The sequence below is a fragment of the Canis lupus genome, chromosome 11 (genome assembly GCF_011100685.1).
Source record: "Canis lupus familiaris isolate Mischka breed German Shepherd chromosome 11, alternate assembly UU_Cfam_GSD_1.0, whole genome shotgun sequence".
Taxonomy (NCBI): Eukaryota; Metazoa; Chordata; class Mammalia; order Carnivora; family Canidae; genus Canis; species Canis lupus.
Window position 1 is genome coordinate 63291496 of NC_049232.1, and position 19360 is coordinate 63310855.

The 19360-nt window shown below is 45.5% G+C and overlaps 1 long non-coding RNA gene across 1 annotated transcript in view; it reads left to right on the forward strand.

The window, feature by feature from the left end:
* Nucleotides 1-6996: 6996 nt before the first annotated feature.
* LOC111098119 overlaps nt 6997-19360 on the forward strand; it is a 251579-nt gene continuing 239215 nt past the window's right edge. Inside the window, exons 1-2 of the long non-coding RNA XR_005367098.1 lie at nt 6997-7140; nt 7955-8063. This is a non-coding gene — a long non-coding RNA (uncharacterized LOC111098119). The remainder of the gene's footprint in view (nt 7141-7954; nt 8064-19360) is intronic.

The window sequence follows — 19360 nt, forward strand, 5'->3', positions numbered from 1 at the left end:
AGCCTTTTTTTTTTGAAATTATAAGAAAAATCTAATAGTAAAGTGGACAAAATGTGTGAAGTGACAATGAGAACCGCCGCAAGAAAAATCACCAACAAATGCATTTAAAAAGTGTAGTTTCCCTGGAGATGAAAGAGATCAAAGTAAAACAAGATACTATTTTTCACCAACCAAGTGGACCCAACCAAGGGCCTGTGTGTACACCTCTGGTGGACCAATGCCTTTCAGGAAGACAACCTTGCAACTTGCCCCCCTGAAGAGAAATAAAAGTGAGCAGGGCTTGGGATTCTAGGAATTCATTTCGGGAACCTATTTAGGAGGAGTCGGAAAATTAGGGTTTTTGCATGAGATAAGAATTACATGTCGGTTACAGCTCATGAGCCCAGCCAGGTCAGCAATGAACCTTCTCCCCCAACGCGTTCCCTATTCCTCGCCAAGGGCCAAGCGGGAAAACACCGCCTTCCCCTTCCGATCTGCAGGTTTTGCTTCCCCAAGTTTCAGGGATGGCGTCATCCCCGGTCAGGAGGCGGGTGCTCCTCCTTCTGACGAATCAGCAGCGGCCAGGAGGAGGATGCTCTTCCTTCTGACGAATCAGCGGACGGCGGATCGCTGGCCTCCAGGGACGTGACGTCACGGCGCGCCTGCGTCACCGCCTCCCTGGTCCCGCCACCTGGGGGCGGGCGGGCATCCTCTCGCCTCACCTCGTGACCGGAAGATGGTGAGTAAGAGCGTTAGGGAGAGAGGCTCACGTGACTTTCATCACCGAACGTCGTCACAGCGGCTCTGTCTTATTATTGGTGATCTGTTGCTCGCGTCTTGCGCCGCCCAGGTCCTCCGCGGTCGCCGGCCGACTTCCGCAGGTGCGTGCCGCGTGGAAGCGCCGCACGTGCGGTACCACCTGGGGCTTCGGGCATCCCCTGCAGGCCTTGGGGCACAGCCCCTGCAGACAAGGGGCGGGTGACCGCAGGGCCCAGGGTGCGCTTGATGCCCGCCCGAGTGGACAGAGGAGGAAGAAGACAATAGAGGTTTGCGTGCGCCGGGGGTCGACCATCTCGGAGGCGCCCAGCCACGGCGCCCCCCCACCCCCCGCCCGCCAGCCCATTCCCCCGGGAGCCCGGGACGGAGGAAAGTTGGGGCACGGCCTGGAGAAACCAATCCAGCGGCCCGATGGATACTCACAACCGGCCGCAGTGTGGGGAGCTGCAGCTCCTCGCCTTCGTGTGCGCACGACCACCTGGCTCCTGCATGGTAGCTGCTCCCTGGAGCATCCTGGGTACTTGAGGTTTGCAATTCTTAGGCACTTTTTCTTTTCTTTCTTTTTTAAGGATTTTGTTCATTCATTCATGAGAGAGACACAGAGAGAGAGAGAGAGAGGCAGAGACACAGGCAGAGAGAGAAGCAGGCTCCGTGCAGGGAGCCCGACGCGGGACTCGATCCAGAGACCCCGGGGTCACGCCCTGGGCTGAAGGCAGGTGCTAAAGCGCTGAGCCACCCGGGCGGCCCATCTTAGACACTTTTTCATATGTTTCTTGGCTCTTTATTTTTTTTTTTTTCCGAGAGTTTTTTATTTTTATTATTGTTATTTTTAAAAAATAAATTTATTTTTTTTATTGGTGTTCATTTTGCAAACATACAGAATAACACCCAGTGCTCATCCCGTCAAGGATGAGCCTGTAAGAAGAAAAAGAAGTGGCCGCCACCGAGTCACCCCTACCCCCCGCCCTCCTCCCCTTCCACCACCCCTAGTTCGTTTCCCAGAGTTAGGAGTCTTTATGTTCTGTCTCCCTTGCTGATATTTCCACCCATTTCTTCTCCCTTTAGAAATACTCTGTGTGTGTGTGTGTGTGTGTGTGTGTGTGTGTAACTGCCCATTCAAGTTTCTCTCCTTCGTCTTGTCTTCCTCTTCCATCCCCCCCCATTGAATTGTCTTTTTGTAATTGATATGTAGTTCTGTATAAACTTTATTTACAAATCCTTTGTTGGCTCTAGTTTTGCAAATACCCTTTCTCAGGTTGTGCTCTGTGTTTTCAGCCCTTGAATGGTGTCTTCTGATGAACAGTTCGTATTTTTATTATTTATTTATTTATTTATTTATTTATTTATTTATTTATTTATTTATTTTTAAGATTTTATCTATTTATTCATGAGAGACACACGAAGAGAGGCAGAGATACAGGCCGAGGGAGAAGCAGGCTCCCTGCATGGAGCCCAACGTGGGACTGGATCCTGGTACCCCAGGGTCACACCCTGAGCTGAGGGCAGATGCTCAACCGCTGAGCCACCTGGGCTGCCCCAGTTCTTATTTTTAAAGTAGTCCAATTTAAAAATTAATTTTAAAAAAGACAGGACTAGAAAAAAATAAAGTTCTCCAGTTTATTACGTTTTTCCTTTATGGTTAATGTCTTTTATGTCCTCTTTATAAGAAATTTTTGCCTACCCCAAGTCATATTGTTTTGTGTGTCTTTCTTTTCTTTCTTCCTTCCTTTCCTCCTCCTCCTCCTCCTCCTCCTCCTCCTCCTCCTCCTCCTCCTCCTTCTTCTCCTCCTCCTCCTCCTCCTCCTCCTCCTCCTTCTCCTTCTTTTTCTTCTTACAAAGCCTTACTGTTTTACTTTTAACATTTAGATCTATAATCCATCTGGAGTTGATTTTAATGTGTGGTCAAATTTTTTTCATGTGTTTATCCAATTGATCTGGCACCATTTATTGAAAACATCATTCTTTCCTCTCTGCATTGCAGTGTCACCTATTTCATACATCAGCTAACCTATATTTATGAATCTGTTTCTGAATTCTCTCTTCCAATCCATTGGTCTGTGTTCAAACTACAATGTCTCGATTACTGTAGTTTTATAATATGTAGCAGTGCGAGACCTCCAGCTTTGTTCAAGATTGTCTTGGGTATTTTTTTGGCCTTTCATATTTTCATATAAATTTTTGAGTCAGTTTGTCAATTTCCACAACCACCATAAAAGCTGTTTGGCAGGATCCACCAAGCTGAACAATTGTACTGTTAGGTAAATACTTAGCAGGAAGAAAAATCCAAGACTGTTCCTAGCAACTCTGTTCATAAGATCTCCCAATTAGAAAACCCAAATGTCCATCATCAGTAGGGTGTAAATAAATAAGCACACAGTCAGAATGGAATGCTATGTAGCAAATGAGAATGAACAAACCAGTGCTACACATAACAGTGTGGGTATCTCACAAGCCTAGTGTTTAGTCCATGCAAAACCAAGAGAGTTCCTGTGATTCCATGCATACAAAGTTCAAAACCAAGCAAAGCCAAGGTACAGTGTTAGGAGGCAGAAAAGCCATGTTGTTTGGGGAGAGAGGACCGTGGTGTGGTGCAGGACTTTTTGGGTGCTGAATAGATTCTCTTTCACTTTTTGAACATGCAAACATGATTGTGCACTTTTTTTTTTGATTGTGCACCTTCTTATATCCACATTATACTTCAAGAAACAGGTTATATAGAAATTAATTCAGTACAACCGTGTTTCGAAGGCTTAAGGTGTGCAGGGAGCTTGGTTCTGCCCATGTTTGGGGTAAATGTCAGGATAGAAATGAATACAATATTGCCCTAGGGGGAGTTCAGAGTTTGGGGGGCTGGTAAGGGATGGAGGAACAAGTTTGTAAAACTTTACAAAGCATTGTGGCAGCAAAAGGGTCCATCCATTAGCCTTGCCTGGGGGCTGGGAAAGTTTTGTCAGTTATTGAGTGCTAAGTAGAATTTCAACTACTGTAGTCAAGGAGCTGTTAGTGTTTTTGAGACCAGGAACTAGAAACATATGAAACTAATGTGGTAAATTGTATTTTTAATTTGAAACAAGGTTAAAGTTTAATTTAAGGTCTGACTAATTTCCTTGGAACTCTGGTGTAGTAGGTATGTTGTAATCTAGATGGTGAATATAAAAACTCTAAAATCTCTAATAAGAAGAAAATTGATACATGTATCCCTTTATCTTCTATTCTTGGGTACACTGAACAAATTGTTGACCAATGCCATTGGTTAGATGTGGCTTCATCAATGAAGTTGTGAAATGCAGTTATATATATATATTTTTAAATTCTTTTTTATTTATTTATGATAGCCACAGAGAAAGAGAGAGAGAGAGAGAGAGGGGCAGAGACATAGGCAGAGGGAGAAGCAGGCGCCATGCAGGGAGCCCGACGTGGGGTTCGATCCCGGGTCTCCAGGATCGTGCCCTGGGCCAAAGGCAGGCGCCAAACCGCTGCGCCACCCAGGGATCCCTGAAATGCCGTTATATTTAACAGAAGAACAAGAATAAGAAATCTCAAATTTCTCTGGATAGTAAAGAGTTGCCAAAGGAGCCCAGGAAGGAGATATACTTGTAGGTAAGGTCTGGAGAAAATGCTGGATACTATGAAGGAAACAGGGAGAGGGAGATGGAATTTTCTGTCTAATCGTTGGCAATTTGGGAAAATCCCAGAGGACCAAATGTTCTGGAAGAAATTTTGTGCAGTAAGAATGTCCCCATAAATTAGACCTCTCAGTGTAATTCAGGCCTTCTGGAACCTTCTGGCTTCATGAAGGGTGGTTTGATTGCTTCCTGAGAAATGTAAACCAGCTCAGTTCCACCAAGTGTGGGTGAAAGCCAGGCAAGGGAGGGCTGGGGTGCTCGTACAATGCCCACTGGTTCACTTGGAACCAACTGCTATTTCACAGTTACTTTGTTGCGGAGGAGCTCAGCCCTGTGGAAGAAGTGTGTGACAGAAAGGACTCTGGAGGAGGCAGACATAAAGGTTCCACCTTTGCTTTGGCCATTCAGATTCTGTGACCTTGGAATGTCCTATCACAACTTCTCTGTTGCCTCAGTTTCCTTTCCTGAAAAATGAGGATAATGAATCCTTGAATCCCCATATACCTTGTGAGAATGGACTCAAATATTTTTCCATCACTTAGCACAGAGTTTGGCACATAATAGGCCTTCGTTCAATAATCATAATATTATTTTTGCAATGCCTTCTGGTTGATGTCATGCTGGACAATAAATGCAGCATTGAGTATCTCCTTTGCTAGTTCTTGTATCCACAGAGCTCATACCGTGATTCCATTTAGACAGTTCAAAAAACAAGCAAAGCTAACGTACAGTGTTAGAAGTCAGGAAAGTCATGCCTTTTGAGGGGGTGGGGTCATGGGGCAGGCCTTCTGGAGCATTCTCTTTCATTTTGGATTTCTTCTTCCTGAATATATTCATGAGCCTAATCCCATGTTCACCTGGAGCAGGGCTCAGTCCTCAGGCAAACAATGGGAAATTGCCAATTAGGCAGGGAGTAGTACTGCTTAGTGGTTGGTGTTTCTTTGCTACTAGCCTGGGAAATTGCACATAATATGTTTTGAACTTGAATAAAAAACAAAAAAAAAAAACCCCAGTAATCCACAGTGAGAAGTACATTTTTATTGATTTCAGCACATCCATGTTTTTTTTTCCTCTCTCTTTTTTTAAAATAAGCTTTGTGCCGAGCTTGGGGACCAGTGCAGGACTTGAACTCACAACCCTGAGATCAAGACCTGAACTAAGCTCAAGAGTTAGGTGCTTCACTGACAGAGCCACCCAGCCACCTATGTGTTTACAGATGAAATAAGTTTCAAAGGTAATACTTTTGTTAACTGCAATGCACCCAGATATTTTATATGCTAAGTAAGCTCTTCTATTTCACTTTTAAAAAAATGTTGATTGCAATCCTCTATATTGATTTTTATTACCTATGAATAGGCCAAAACTTGAAGTTTGCAAGAGATGCTGTTACTGGGTTCTTCAGACTGCAGATGAGGGAACTGAGGCACAGAGAGGGGAAAGGGAGTTGCTAGGGAAGGTGCCATGTGGGACAGGCCTGAAGCCACAGACAGAGACCCTGCAGCTCTGGCTATTCCCACACACCACTGCCTGGAGGTGCACCCCAGGTGTGTGAACAGGAGCACTCCTAATATGATAGGCTGGAAGGGGCATTTCAATTTCTTCTTCTTCTCCTCCTCCTCCCTCTCCTCCTCTTCCTCGTCCTCTTCTTCCTCCTTCTCTGTCCTCTTCTTTTTTATTGTAAAAGGGGGGATCCCTGGGTGGCGCAGCGGTTTGGCGCCTGCCTTTGGCCCAGGGCGTGATCTTGGAGACTCGGGATCGAGTCCCACATCGGGCTCCCGGTGCTTGGAGCCTGCTTCTCCCTCTCCCTGTGTCTCTGCCTCTCTCTCTCTCCGTGTGACTATCATGAATAAATAAATTTAAAAAATTATTGTAAAAGGGTCCATAAAGCTCTTAGGTACAGCCTTTCTGGAGCAGAGTCATTGCTAAAAGGAGACATGAGATTATCTTCTCCTGGAGCTCAGGGGCCCTCTTTCACCTGCTTTTAGGCAGTCTCCAGAACTCCCAAGTGGTGGTCAGAACTAGCTGTTCCTGAGGAACTGAGTGGTTCAAGATCTTGTCCTGCTTTCTGTAAACAGAGGGAGCAGTTTGTTAGTCTGCCCCCAGGCTTGCCCCTATTTGCAGAGCCAGAAAAAGGTTAAGAGGATGTCTGACCTTAGGGGCATGTCTGTGGTGAGAGCAGGGAAGGCTGGGGAGATTCTCACGGGCTGTTCTGCTGTGGATCTGTCTGTGGGTTGCAATTGCACCTCTCTGCAGGCGCAGAATGCTGGGCTTTATTTTAGTGGGGGCTCCTGAATCCCTCCTCCGGGGCTCCTGGAGTATTTTGAACTTCATGTCATTTCATCACTTGTTCCTCATTTTGCTTTGTTCTTCTCAGTCTAGTCATACTATGCTAGGAGATACATGCTCCAAATCTTGTTCATCCTGCTATAGGACTTGGCGGAGTAATTGTGGGCTGAATCAAAGTGAACTCTGCTTCTTTCCATGAATTTATTTCTCTTGAGCAAGATTTTGTCTTTTGTTTTTTCTTCAGGGAAGGACATGGACTGTTTGTCCTTCTATTCAGGGCTGTGCTAAAGCCCAGACATCTAATTGGCCATGTCCAATCCGCAGGTTTATGCCTAAAGATGCAGAAGGCTGATGTTGCTCAAGTCAAATTTACAGATTTCTGCTATGGCAGGAGCCTCTTGTGCCACTTGCTACCTATTCCTTGGCCTTGGCTGCTGTCTCCTCTGGCTAAAATGCCTGAAATTCTGCCCAGGTATGTATGCCTGCACAAATCAATCAGCTGGGAGGTGGGGAACCGCTGATCTGCCCCCTTACTAATCCTTTTATCATTAGCAATTGACATGTATTCACTTGTTCCTTTATTCTTTATTTCTTAATTGAGTACCTTGACAGTGTTCCTTTGCTGGAGATCTGGTGGCCCAACTGAGACAGATAAGGTCCCTGATCCTCTGGTGTTTATATTACAGAAAAAGAAAGGCACATAATAAACATGTAAACAAATGAGGTAATTTTAGATAATGTATGAGTATAATAGAGAAAAGGAAAGAAAAAGGATAATGAAATGGAATGAGTGGGGCTGGTCCCTGTAAGGAGATAACATTGACCAGAGGCCTGACTTGCAAACAGGCGAGTATCTGGCTCAGGTGAAAGGAGCCTGGGGGTGTGAGAGGCAAAAGGGGCTAGCCCAGTGCCAGAAAAGAGGCAAGTGTTGAGAAAGCCACGGGGACAGGGAGGTGCTTTGAGCCTCCAGGAAGGAACATGGGTTTTATTTCAGATTCTGTGGGAATCTGTCACTACTACCTTTCTGACCTTTCTTCCTGCAGCCGCACACTTGTATCTCCACCTGCCTCAGACTTGTGGTGTGACCACAGAGAAAGGAAAAGCAGCCACCTTCCCATCTCTCCAGCATCGTTAGCAATACAGTCTTTATGTTTAGTGGTCCAGTTCTTGCCAATATGCATGCTTTTTGTGTATTTCGTAAGATGAGAATGACCTGTGGCATGGAGCAAAATACAAATTATTTACCAGTTAATACATCCCACTGCCTTTTGTCTTCCTTTCTCCAGCTCACCTATCTACTGAAACTGACATCATTAACCATTGCTGGGAGCCGGGTCATTGTGTGAATTGTTTTGAGCACATTATCTTGAATAATCAGCATGACAACGCTGTGAGGTAAGTGCTATTATTATTATTCTCTTTTTACAGAGGAAAAACTGGAGGCTCACAAAGATTAAATAAATTGCCTAAGATTATGCAAATTGTCATCTGTGGTGACGCAGGCAGGCTTTAAACCTAAAAATCACGAAGCTACTATGCCATTGACCCTGATCTATACCCTCTCCCTGTGGCTCCGTTAATTACAAGGAGATTTCACCAAACTCAGGTTTTTTTAAAAAGAAACTTCTGCAGAAGTTTCTAGTTGGGCTGAGAAACGGACTGGGACTGTCATTAGGTTTCCTTCATATGTATCTTCAGTATTTACTGTAAATAACACTGATCACTAACATGCATACAGCGTGGTAAACAGTTAAATGTTTACTGGAGTCTTTCAAATATATGACCTCACTTGATGCTCATACAGTAACCGTGTGGCAAGGGCTCTCTCAATGCGTCCAGGTGATGGATGAAGAGGGAGGGAGGCCAGGGAACTGAAGTGACCAGGACCAGCCCAAGGCATCCAGCCTATATTGGAGGCGTCTTCAGCTGCCAGACCAGGAGGATGAGAGCGTCTGGAGAATGGCCCATGGCTCGTTACGGGTAGATAGTGAAGTTCTTTCTTTCTTGTCAATGAATCTTCCTGTGGCAGATATTACTGCAGGAGAGGAGGTGGGGATAAATGTTCACAATTTGCTTCTGCATAAAGGGTTAATACTATTGAGTGCCTCAGGACTTGCCTCAGACTCTTGACTTTGGGAAACTATTTACCATTTCCTCTCTAACTCCCAAGGAATCCTACGAAGTAATGCAGGCATCTCACGTCCAAAGTGACCCAGTTGGGTCAGGGCAAAGGTGGACTGCTTGATTCTTCGCAGTCCCAGTTTTTCATTCTCACACAAAACATCAATGCTGCCGGGAAGAACTATATTCTGTTGCCCATTTGAGTAATAGAGTTTATAGTTCACAAAGGGCTTTCGGATCTGTTATCCCAGCCATCCTCAGAGAAGCAGGCGGTCTTACTGTCATTTGTGCCCATGGTCTAGGTGAAGAAACTGCGTCCCTGGGAGTACAAAGCTAGTATGTGGTGCTGTCAGGACTAGAGTTCAGTTTTGTCCAAGATGAATCCAAGTTTTTTCCATGCTTTTTCCACGACGTGTCTTTCTTTTTATTGTAAAAAAAAAAAAAAAAAAAAAGACAGTCAGCAACCCTAAGACTGTTTATTTACTGCAACTCTCCTGCCCCCACCTCACCCCTATAGATAATGTGCATTATAGATATGTTCTCCAGGCAGCATCTGAGCATCTGGTAAATGGTAGGATCTCTCCCCATGGCAGCTGGAAACCAGCAAGTGAAACATTTACCAACTTATTGACATAATAGTGCCCGGTGTTTGTGTAGGTATTAGGCAAAGTTATAATTGCTTTTTAACATTCTGTTTAAAAACGAAAATGTGACGGTAAATCCAAAATGGCTCTAATAGAATGTCAAGAATAATTAGTACTCCATTATGGTAAGTTTATGGTTGTGGGAGGGGACCTGGGGGGTTACCGATTGGTTCTGTCTGAACACAGGATGGGGCTGGGGCTTGCAGGATGGGAGGGAGTTCAGGAGGCCTTTGAGGAGAATTGAAGGAGGGGGCTGGGCCAGGGGTGAGGGAGAAAGGGAGATAGTAGGTGGAAAGATCACTAACTTGGGTGATGATCTCATACCAGTTACAGGGTCCTTGTTGGTGATACTTAGAGCAGCAACAACATGTCTGTGAGTTAGCTGCTTGTAAATGAGGTAGACTTCTAAGGGGCCAGCTACAAACTAGCAAAACAGAGATGGGACCAGAGATATGCAAATCCAAAAAGGGGTGGAACATCTGACCCAAGCAAGGCTATCTGGAGTTTTAACATACCTAAAGAAGGATTGTGTCATTCTAAAGGGGACTAGGTCATTCCTGGAATCTTAGAAAATGGGAACAGCAGAGGGTGATGGGTTCTTGGCACGAGACTGGGAGGTTTTTCCCTATTATAGATAAGGGGAAATGAATGCTCAGGGATGTGTTAGCTCAAACCTGCTAACCTTTTAGGTCACACAACTGTACCTTCAACCCTCCCCCCCCCCCCCCCGCAGATTCTACTGTACCTTTCCATGGACAGGTCTGTTGATGAAGAGGGCTTGTGCTGGTTATGCCTGGGGGTGGGTGGGTGGGTGGGGGTGGGGCAAAGGTATGGTGGAGGTGCTGTGGAGTCCAGGAACCTTGGGAGCATTGGGGGTTGGGGTGAGGTGCTAACTAAGGAATGCTGTATAGGCAAGAGGAAGGTGATGGAGTGGGCAGTGGCAGGGGGTCAGGGTGAAGGGGGAATGGGCACTCAGAACAACACTGGGTTTGGCCAACGAAAGGCCACGGTGACCCTGGGGAGACTGTTTCAGTAGCAGAATGGGCTTGATGCCAGTGTGGGCAGTGCAGGCCAACAGAGGAAGAGGCTTGACCTAGTGCAGGGAGAGCTTAGACAGGAGCTGGAGGGGAGCTGAGCTGGAGTATTTATCTTGCAGTGTGAGAGATGTGAGCATGATTGAATGTTTATGGGGAAGCTGGTGCAAAGAAGGGGATTAAAGATGCTTGGGGGAGAGGACACTAGGGACACAGTGACCCCTGGGGCTCAGGTGAGAGAGGGGAGGCAGGACTGAAGTGTGGTGGGAACCTGAGCATGCAGGATCCAAGTCTTTGCTGGGGACTAGTGAGCCAGTCAGCGGTGGGTGCAATTCTTTGAGGAAGGAGTGGAGGTTTGGAACCAGCTATTGAGGGAAAGGGGGGGGGTCTTCCTCAGCAGGGGTCAGGGAAGAGTCTTCCTGAATCAATACTCAGACCCAGCAGGACAGGCCAACCCCAGCAACACAGCTGTGAGGGCCAGTCAGGGTAAGGATGCAATCTCTCTGCCCTCAGTGATGCAACTATGAGTAAGAGTCACCAAATCCTGTCTGCGATGTAAAAATGAAAGTGATGTTAGAAACAGAGCCATTATGAAATCTAAACACATCTGTCTTTCCCTATTTATCACCTAGCACACGACTTTGCCAGCCCTGTGTCCTTTCCCTCAGGGGGCAAATCACAGAATGTCCAAGGTCCCTCCTCAGCTTGCCAGCTCAGATCTCACATCTACACACCCATTTTGGGAACAAAGGGAAGCAGAGTGATCGCATGAGCTCCAATACCAGGCGATGGGGAACCTGTGAAGATCCCTTTTCTAAGAACTCTAGTCTTAGAAGAGGCAGCTGGTGGGTGCTTCTTTAAGCAAACTCAGTAGGTACAGATGAGTTACGCTAGGGTCTGCTATCCTCTTCACTTTGGTTAATAATGGCCAGCAGGGTTCCTCCAGATACCGAGGTTCCTAGTACATTCCAAGTAGGATTTTAGTGTCCGCCCAGACAATTCCAGGAACACCTCCTTGGCCAGATGAACATGGGCCACGTGAAGGAGCCACTTCCTTGGGACATAGCCTAAGTTCTGGGTGGGGTTCTTATACCTGGAGGTGTGTGGGAGGGAGTTTTTCTGAATTGGGAGTTTCCTTCTCTAGCAGGTAGATTTTTGCTCTCACCCTTCCCCAGGATTTACTTTGGGCTTGGGTGGAAGGAGCGTAGGTGCCCAGATAATCTGGGTTTATGAAAAAACATGAACACAGTCCAGGAATAGAGTCTCTGGGTGACAGCAAATCAGAATAGCAGTGGGATGGCAAAGCGGTTCTAGTAAGAGTACATGGTACATGTTCTCTAGACTGGTCTTGTGGTGTGCATGGTGACAGGTAAAAAATAATACATTGCATAGACTTGGCGATTGCCCCTTTAAGGGCCAGCAGTGTGGTGAAGAGGGAAGGCCCAGAAGGCCTAGATGCTAGTCCTACCACTTCTCACAGTGTGACTTTAGGCCATTGTCACTATGTGAGCTTTAGTTTCCCCATCTGAGCTGGGTCAGGATGATTCCCATATCACAGAGCTGTTCTGAGGATCTGGGGTGGTAATGTAATTTGAAGTTCTGTGAAAATGTTGGCACCTATTACAAACATTAATTCTCATAAGTAGGGGCTTCAGATAGGTAGAAACTTGTACGAATTGAAGTGATGACCCCATTCATTTTATTCTGCAGACTTCTGATGTTGCCCATTGTGTGAGAGGCTCCATACTAGGCACTTGGGATACAAAAGCGATAAGATGTAGATCTCTGGTCTAGAAAATGCCCAGTATAGTGAGGGAGGTGGGAAGCAGTGATTTCAGTAGAATGTGGCAAGTGCTATATAGGCAAGAGGAAGGTGTGCTCTGGTTTTGGGGTGGGATCCCATGTGAACTGAGCTGACTTTTGAGAGAGTGAACTGCAGGCTGGGGAGGGAAGAGAGGCTTTCAAGGCAGAGGGAGCAGCGTAGGGGCATGCAACTGCAGGAGCAGTTGGTTTGGAGACCTTGCAAGAAAACCTATGGGACCAGGGCCTGCTGTGGCCCATGTCCTCACATGACCTCCTGAAGTGTGATAGGGAGCTGTGAGTCTGTTTGGTTCTCTTCCACTCTTTTCAAGGCCTCTCTGAGGTGGCAATTAAGAGGAGACAGGGAGACAAGGAGTTTGAGCCTGGGTAGGATGGAAGTGGCTCTATGTACTTGTCAGATCCCAAACTCAATTGCTTAAGGCCAGACACATGAATGAGAGGAGGGGAGGCTCAGCTGTACTGTTGTGCAAAATATTTTCATTTTAGTTGACTGCACATTTAGCTAAAGGGTTAATACTTTATAGACAACAACAACAAAATACTATATAACAAAACAAAATACTTTTGCTTGAATCCAAACACCATTGCTAGTTGGTATAGGCCCTTACTTCCTTATACCCCCTTAGGTTTATCATTCAACTCACATCAGCCAGCATACAGGCCCAGCTCCTTCTGATTTATCTGTTCCAAAATACTCCTGACCTCTGTATAGCTATACCTCTATTTCTACCCCAAATATTTGGAATATGTGTAAATAATTTTTTTTCATGATTAAAACACCATCTCATTAGGTGGCACCAGGCGGAGGGTGTGAGGAGGTCACAGCTGTTCAGTGAAAAGGCATAGTGCACGTTCTCTGGAACCAGGTGGGCTTCAGCCATCCGGGTGCCATCACCATAGATGCTTGTATCATTTGATCTCCTTTGGGCTGAGAGTTTCCTAGTCTGAAAGGCAGAAGGACTACAGCCTATTCTATGGACTTTTAGAGTTAAATGACACAATAGATGTGGAAATTGCTTGGTACACTTGAAGGGGGGAAGAGGCATTTATGATTGAATGAGGAGTTCAGTGCTTTATACAATATGTGTATTCACACATATCATAAATCATTTACATATACATCCTCTCCACTATAGTATACCTCCTCCTATTTTGTGGTTCCAGATGGAAGAGGCTGTCTAAGGAATCAGCAAGGTGAAAAAAAAGATAGGATTTAAATGAACTTTTACAAGTCTCATGTCCTGAATACATGACCGATAGAGGTGGTATCAAATATTCAAAAATATCTTGGGAAGTACAGCACGACAATGAAGAATGTGGACTGTAGCAACAGGCAGACCGGAGTCCACACCCCAACAATTCCTAGTGGTGGTTCCACTTTTTGATGTGTGAAATGAGTATAGTAATATAGGCTTCCTGGATTACTAATACATGTTGTGTTGCACAGTGCTTTGTACAGGGGTGGTGCTGATAAGACTGCCGTTCACATGAGCTACTTATCATCATCATCGTCTTGTTGGGAAGATTTTTTGTTTGTTTCAAGTGTTCTATTAACTCAAATTTCTTTGATGACCAAGAATGGTATTTGCCTTCATTTAGTCAACAAATATTTATGGAGTTCCTGCTCTATGTCTGGCACTGTGCTAAGCTCTGTAAAGTTTTGAATGAGAGTTTTTAGGAGATAATACCTATAACATGAGCAGCAAGTGTTGTTACTGGAGTCCAGAGAGAGAGAGAGAGAGAGAGAGAAGTTTGAGTAAGTGTCCCAGGAAGGGAAGGGAGGAAGAGCATTCAAGCCAAAGGACTAGCAGGCACCAAAGTGCTGCAACATGAAATAGTATAGTGCAAATAGGAAACAACAAAGCATCCATGTAGTGTGAGCAGAGAGACCAGGTGGTGGGAAATGAGGCTGGAACCTCAATCTTTAAATGTATGGGTTTCATGGGAGCGTTTGCTGCTGTTCCATGGAGAAGGTGGCCCTCAGAACTCTAAATGGGAAGTTGGCAATATTTCCACTTATACCAGGGTCCCTCTTTCTAGGACTGATACCAACCTCTTATATTTAGATTCTTGTCCCATGTCTTTTCTTGTCTCTTGGTCAAAGAACTTAAGTTCTTTGTATACAGGAGGGTTTAACATACCTTGAAAACCAAATGAGGGGTTTGGATAATTGTCCTTTTGGAAGCCATTGGAAATAATTGTAGGAGTGTCATGAGCTGAATTTGTGTGTGTGTTTAAAGATTTTATTTATTTATTCATGAGAGAGAGAGAGGCAGAGACATAGGCAGAGGAAGAAGCAAGCTCCCCGCTGAGCAGAGAGCCTGATGCAGGACTCGATCCCAGGACCCAGGATTATGACCTGAGCCAAAGGCAGATGCTCAACTGCTGAGCCATCCAGGTGTCCTTGAATTGTGTTTTAGAGTGATCAGTCTTAGAGTGGGTGAGGAGAGACTAAGGCAAGGTAGCCATTTGGGACAACACTGCTTGCTATGTGTGATACGAGGGTGAAGGCATGAGTGGGACAGTGGTCAAGAGGAAGGAGTGAATAGGAAAGAGTACTCATTGGTCATGGGGGATGAAGGAACTAATAGATTCAAAGACGACAGTCACTTCTGGCTTGAGCAAAGAAATGGTGGGTAGTCCAGTTCTCAGAGAGAGGTGGCATGTGAAGGACAAGAATTTTGGGCAACATGATCAATTTTTCGAAACTTCGTTTTGTGGTGCTCAAAGGACATATCCAGATGGTGGTTGGATATAAAAGGTTGAAACTCAAGAGAGAAATATGGGCTGAAGACAGTGATTTGGGAATGTCTGGTAAGAAGATGGCCATGGATCTCTGGGAGTGCAGAGTACTAGAAGAGGGCCTAGGACAAAGTCCTCAGGAGCAGGGACACTTCCTGCCGGCCAAAGGAGAGCCTTAAATGGCAACTCCTCTTACTGTGTGATGTTAGGTAAGGGCCTGAACTCTCTGTGCCTTAGTTTCTTTATCTGTAAACTAGGGATAATTGCAGTACAGGTTTCTCCCCTATCCAAAAGCACAGCATTCCTGTCAAACCTTCTGTAAGCCAAAATGAATAGAGCAAAGAAGCAATGACCATTTCATAACAGCAAAAATCCTCTTTGGGTTTTTGTTAGTGAAAATAGGTATTAAATAATACGGTCTTTGATAGAAGTGAGATGGTGTAAAGCAAACTATCCGACAGCAGGAAATCCTGGAACTAACTGTTATGTAGGGAATGAAACGAGTTAACACATATGAAGTGCTTACCAGGGTGTTTGCATACAGTAAGATATCAGTGTGTTAGAAACTGTTTTTCCCATGTGGCCATGGGAGCCACACCTGTGAGAACACAGAGGATGATGGGTCTGAGAGTGAACAGAAGACCGGGTTTTGAAACTCACTTCTATGGGCTGTGAGACCTGGAACCGACTTGCTTCACTCCCCTGGAGGCTCCCAAGCCTTGGCAAATGGGGATAGTACCCAGAATACTTGTCTTTACCTGGGCTGACATTGGAATTAACTGTGGTCTGGAAGCACTCCATCCCTGAGATGCTTAAGTACGTGTTCTGGGGTCTGACCAAGGCATCAGGATTTTAAATAACTCTCCAGGTGATTCTACTGCACTGCCAAAGGAGAACCTCCTTAGAAGGAATCTTATGGAGATCAAAATGGAAACGATGTGGAAGGGCTTGGTCAGTGCTAAGGTGCTTCTGAAACCTCTTTGTTTTCTTCACTAACTCTGAATTTTCTCTCTCTCTTTAACTACAACTTCTAAAAAAAAAAAAAAATCTCCTTTCAGTGCTGGCCATCATAGAAAGCAGACTCTTGTGGATGCTCTATCTTTGGCTCTGAAGCACACTCAGCCCCACCCTAATAATTCTGGGCTCAGCAGTATTGGTTTGGTCTCCAGGGGCTCTCTCCAGCCCTCTGGCAGCTCTGGAAGGCACAGATTTGACAGGCACTGAATAGCCTCTCTGTGGGGAGGACCTGCAGGGACTAAAGTGGAGCACGGGTTCCTGAGGAGCAGTGCAACATGGGACTTGTCTGTCAGAACACTTAAGGATTCAAGAAAGCCCACCAAAGAGGAGCATGCTGAAGAATCTGAGGGGGAGGCATGCTGGTTTAGGACCTGTTGCTCTGTGTACAGAAATTGCAGGTAGAAGCTCTGGACCCTAGGAGAGAATTTCTACCTTGTTTTAACAGCAGCTTGTACACCTTTCCATCATCTCCCATCTCCTTCATTGTTGTCTTATCACAGGAATTACCGATGTTTTTGTCGGCTCCCCTAAGCCGAAAGGTCGGATTTCTATATCTAGACCTACCTTCAGGGGGCTTCCATCACATACCATCCTGTCATTCAGTCAACAGACATTCATGGCTGGCATTATCCTCAGGGACAACTGGAACAGCAGATTCTGATCTATTGAAGCCTTTGTACTGATGGTTCCTTGTTCACCAGCAGACCTTTCATTTGCTAGTGAGATTCCTGATGTTCTTTTAATACCAAGATCTGCAGTCCCAAACTCACCAGTTAGATTTCTGCCCTTTCTCACCACTTTGAGACTGGGCCCCCAAATTCCTTTTGATTAAGTTCATGCAAGCCATACCATCCATCCAACTATCCATTCATGAAACCGAAGCCACTTATCTCTGTAATTCCCCCTCTACTCACCTTCTCTCACCTATCCTCAGTTCGTTCATCCACTACCTACCTATCCAACCATCTACTCACTTTACTCTTCAACAGAGTTCAAGTTCCTAGTCTAAAGAAAGTTTGTTAGGCATTTCAGTTATTATCTCATGGAGACAGAATATACTCACCACATACTAACTATTTTATTATTATTATTACTAAACTAATTAATCGTTAACTCCAAAACATTAGGGGCTTTTGCTGTATCTGGTATTGTGCTGATTGCTACTAAGGATGCAGTAATGAGCCTGAATTGAATCTTGAAGATTGAGGGAGCACATTCCAGGTAAAGAAAGTGGGTTGAGGAGTGGGGAAAAAAGCCTTTCAGGCATAGGGAACAGCTAGTGCAAAGTTTTGCAGGTAAGAAAGGAAGCGTAGCTTATGCAGAGCTGCAGATAGCTCCTAGTGCCAAGGTAGCAGGGTGGGAAGCAGAGAGCCTCCAGCAGTGAGACTGGAAAGATAAGCAAGGGCTCAGTGATGAAGGGTCTTGGATGTCATTTTAAAATGCCTAGGGCTGGGATGCCTGGGTGGCTCAGTGGTGGAGAGTCTCCCTTCAGCCCAGGGCATGATCCTGGAGTCCTGGGATCGAGTCCTGCGTTGGGCTTCCTGCATGGAGCCTGCTTGTCTCTCTGCCTATGTCTTTGCCTCTCTTTGTTGTCTCTCATGAATGAATAAATAAAATCTTAAAAAAAATGTTTAGAGCTGTTAAAGAGATTTAAGCTTTGCAGTTGCACCTGACATTGACTTGACTTTTGTTTAAGACCAGAGCAGAGCCACCACTCCTAGATTTGGTCTGGGAGCCAGATCTCCTGATCCCAGGGCCACCACTCTGTCCACTGCCCTACGGGGCCACCCCTCCTCCTCTGACTCATTCTTCTCTCCATATCTAATCTTCATTTGTCAGCTTTTAATATAGGTCTGCAAACCCCGTCAGAGGTCAATAAATGTTTGTTGAATGAATCACTAATCCCTGATGAAGGTATGTGTATTTGTGCACGAAAGACCTCTTGAGTCTCTTTCTCCATTTTAGGCCTATTTAGAGTTGTGTTGGTAGAAAGGGACTGGATTAGTATTTAAAAAATCAGCCTGCAGGCTCTGGCTCTCTCACTGACCAGCCATGCCTCTGGCCTCCTGCTACTGCATCTGTGAGATGTGATTGATCCGTAGCTCTGACTTACCTGGCGCTTTCAGGGTAGTTGTGAGCTGTGAATAAATCCATGCCTATGAGAAGTCTCTATTAACTGTTAAGTGCTGCATATTCATGAGGTAGTGTCCCTGCTGCTCCCATAGTTTAGATGATTGTCATATTGTATCTAGATAATGGGAAATCTCCATGCCTACTATATATCAGTCATGGTTGTAGTGAAACACAGACTGTACACTTGAGGGTATTTAATAAAGTGATTTTTACAAAGCGTTGGGTGGGGTTTAGGAGACCAAAAAGCATTAAGGCAGTACTTTGAGACTAGTAATAGTGGACATCTTGACCACTCCCTGGGACCTGAAGGGTCAAGGGGAAAGAAGCAGAGGGTCAATATATCAACCTCTTTTCCCGTTTCCTCCTATCTCCTGTCAGTGCCTCCCATATGCTGAACTTGACCGGAAGTCATGGTCAAGATTATCACTGATGTAGGCCATAAAGGTCAGCCTCCTGGGGTAGAGAGTAAAGTGAAGAAGTGAGCAGTGTGAGTCCAGGGGTCAGATAGCAGGTGTTCAGCACCCCTTGCCTATTTACTTTTGTTATCCCTCCTCCCCAAAGCTGTTCTTGTTGCTATAAAGGCCCTTGTAGTCCCCTGGTCCTTATCTGGATCACTCTTATTTGTCATCCATTCTATATTCAGGTCTCATGTCCCCCAGTAAGCCTTCCTGGAGCCTCTTTCTGTTTTGATACTGGTTGTACTGTGGGGAGTGTTTGTTCTCTGGAGATTGGAACTCTGTTTTGTTTCTCTCCCTTACCACTCCCACCTCCTATTCTCAACCCCCACCTTCTTCCCCCCTCCCCTACCTCCCCACCCTACCCACCTCCTCACCCCCCCACCTCCACCTCCACCTCCACCTGACTCTCCCCAGCTCTCACCCAGTGCCTCTCGCAGGACCTGTAGGGAACAAACCGGAGGTGTTTATTGCCCCGCACTGAGCCTTGTGATCTTGGAGCACCATTCTTGATGGGTTTCTCTTGATGAGTTTCTTGTGGCTCCCCATTTTCCATGAATCAGAGATATTCCATACCCCTTTCTTTGCTGTCTGGCAAACTCCTCCATCTGCCTTCACTCTTACCTGTGTGATCCCCAGCACCCATGCTGGCCAGCCTGCTGAGTTTGGACATTCTGTTTTCCATTGCCATACTTTGGATTGTTTAATGGTTCCTTCCTATTTAG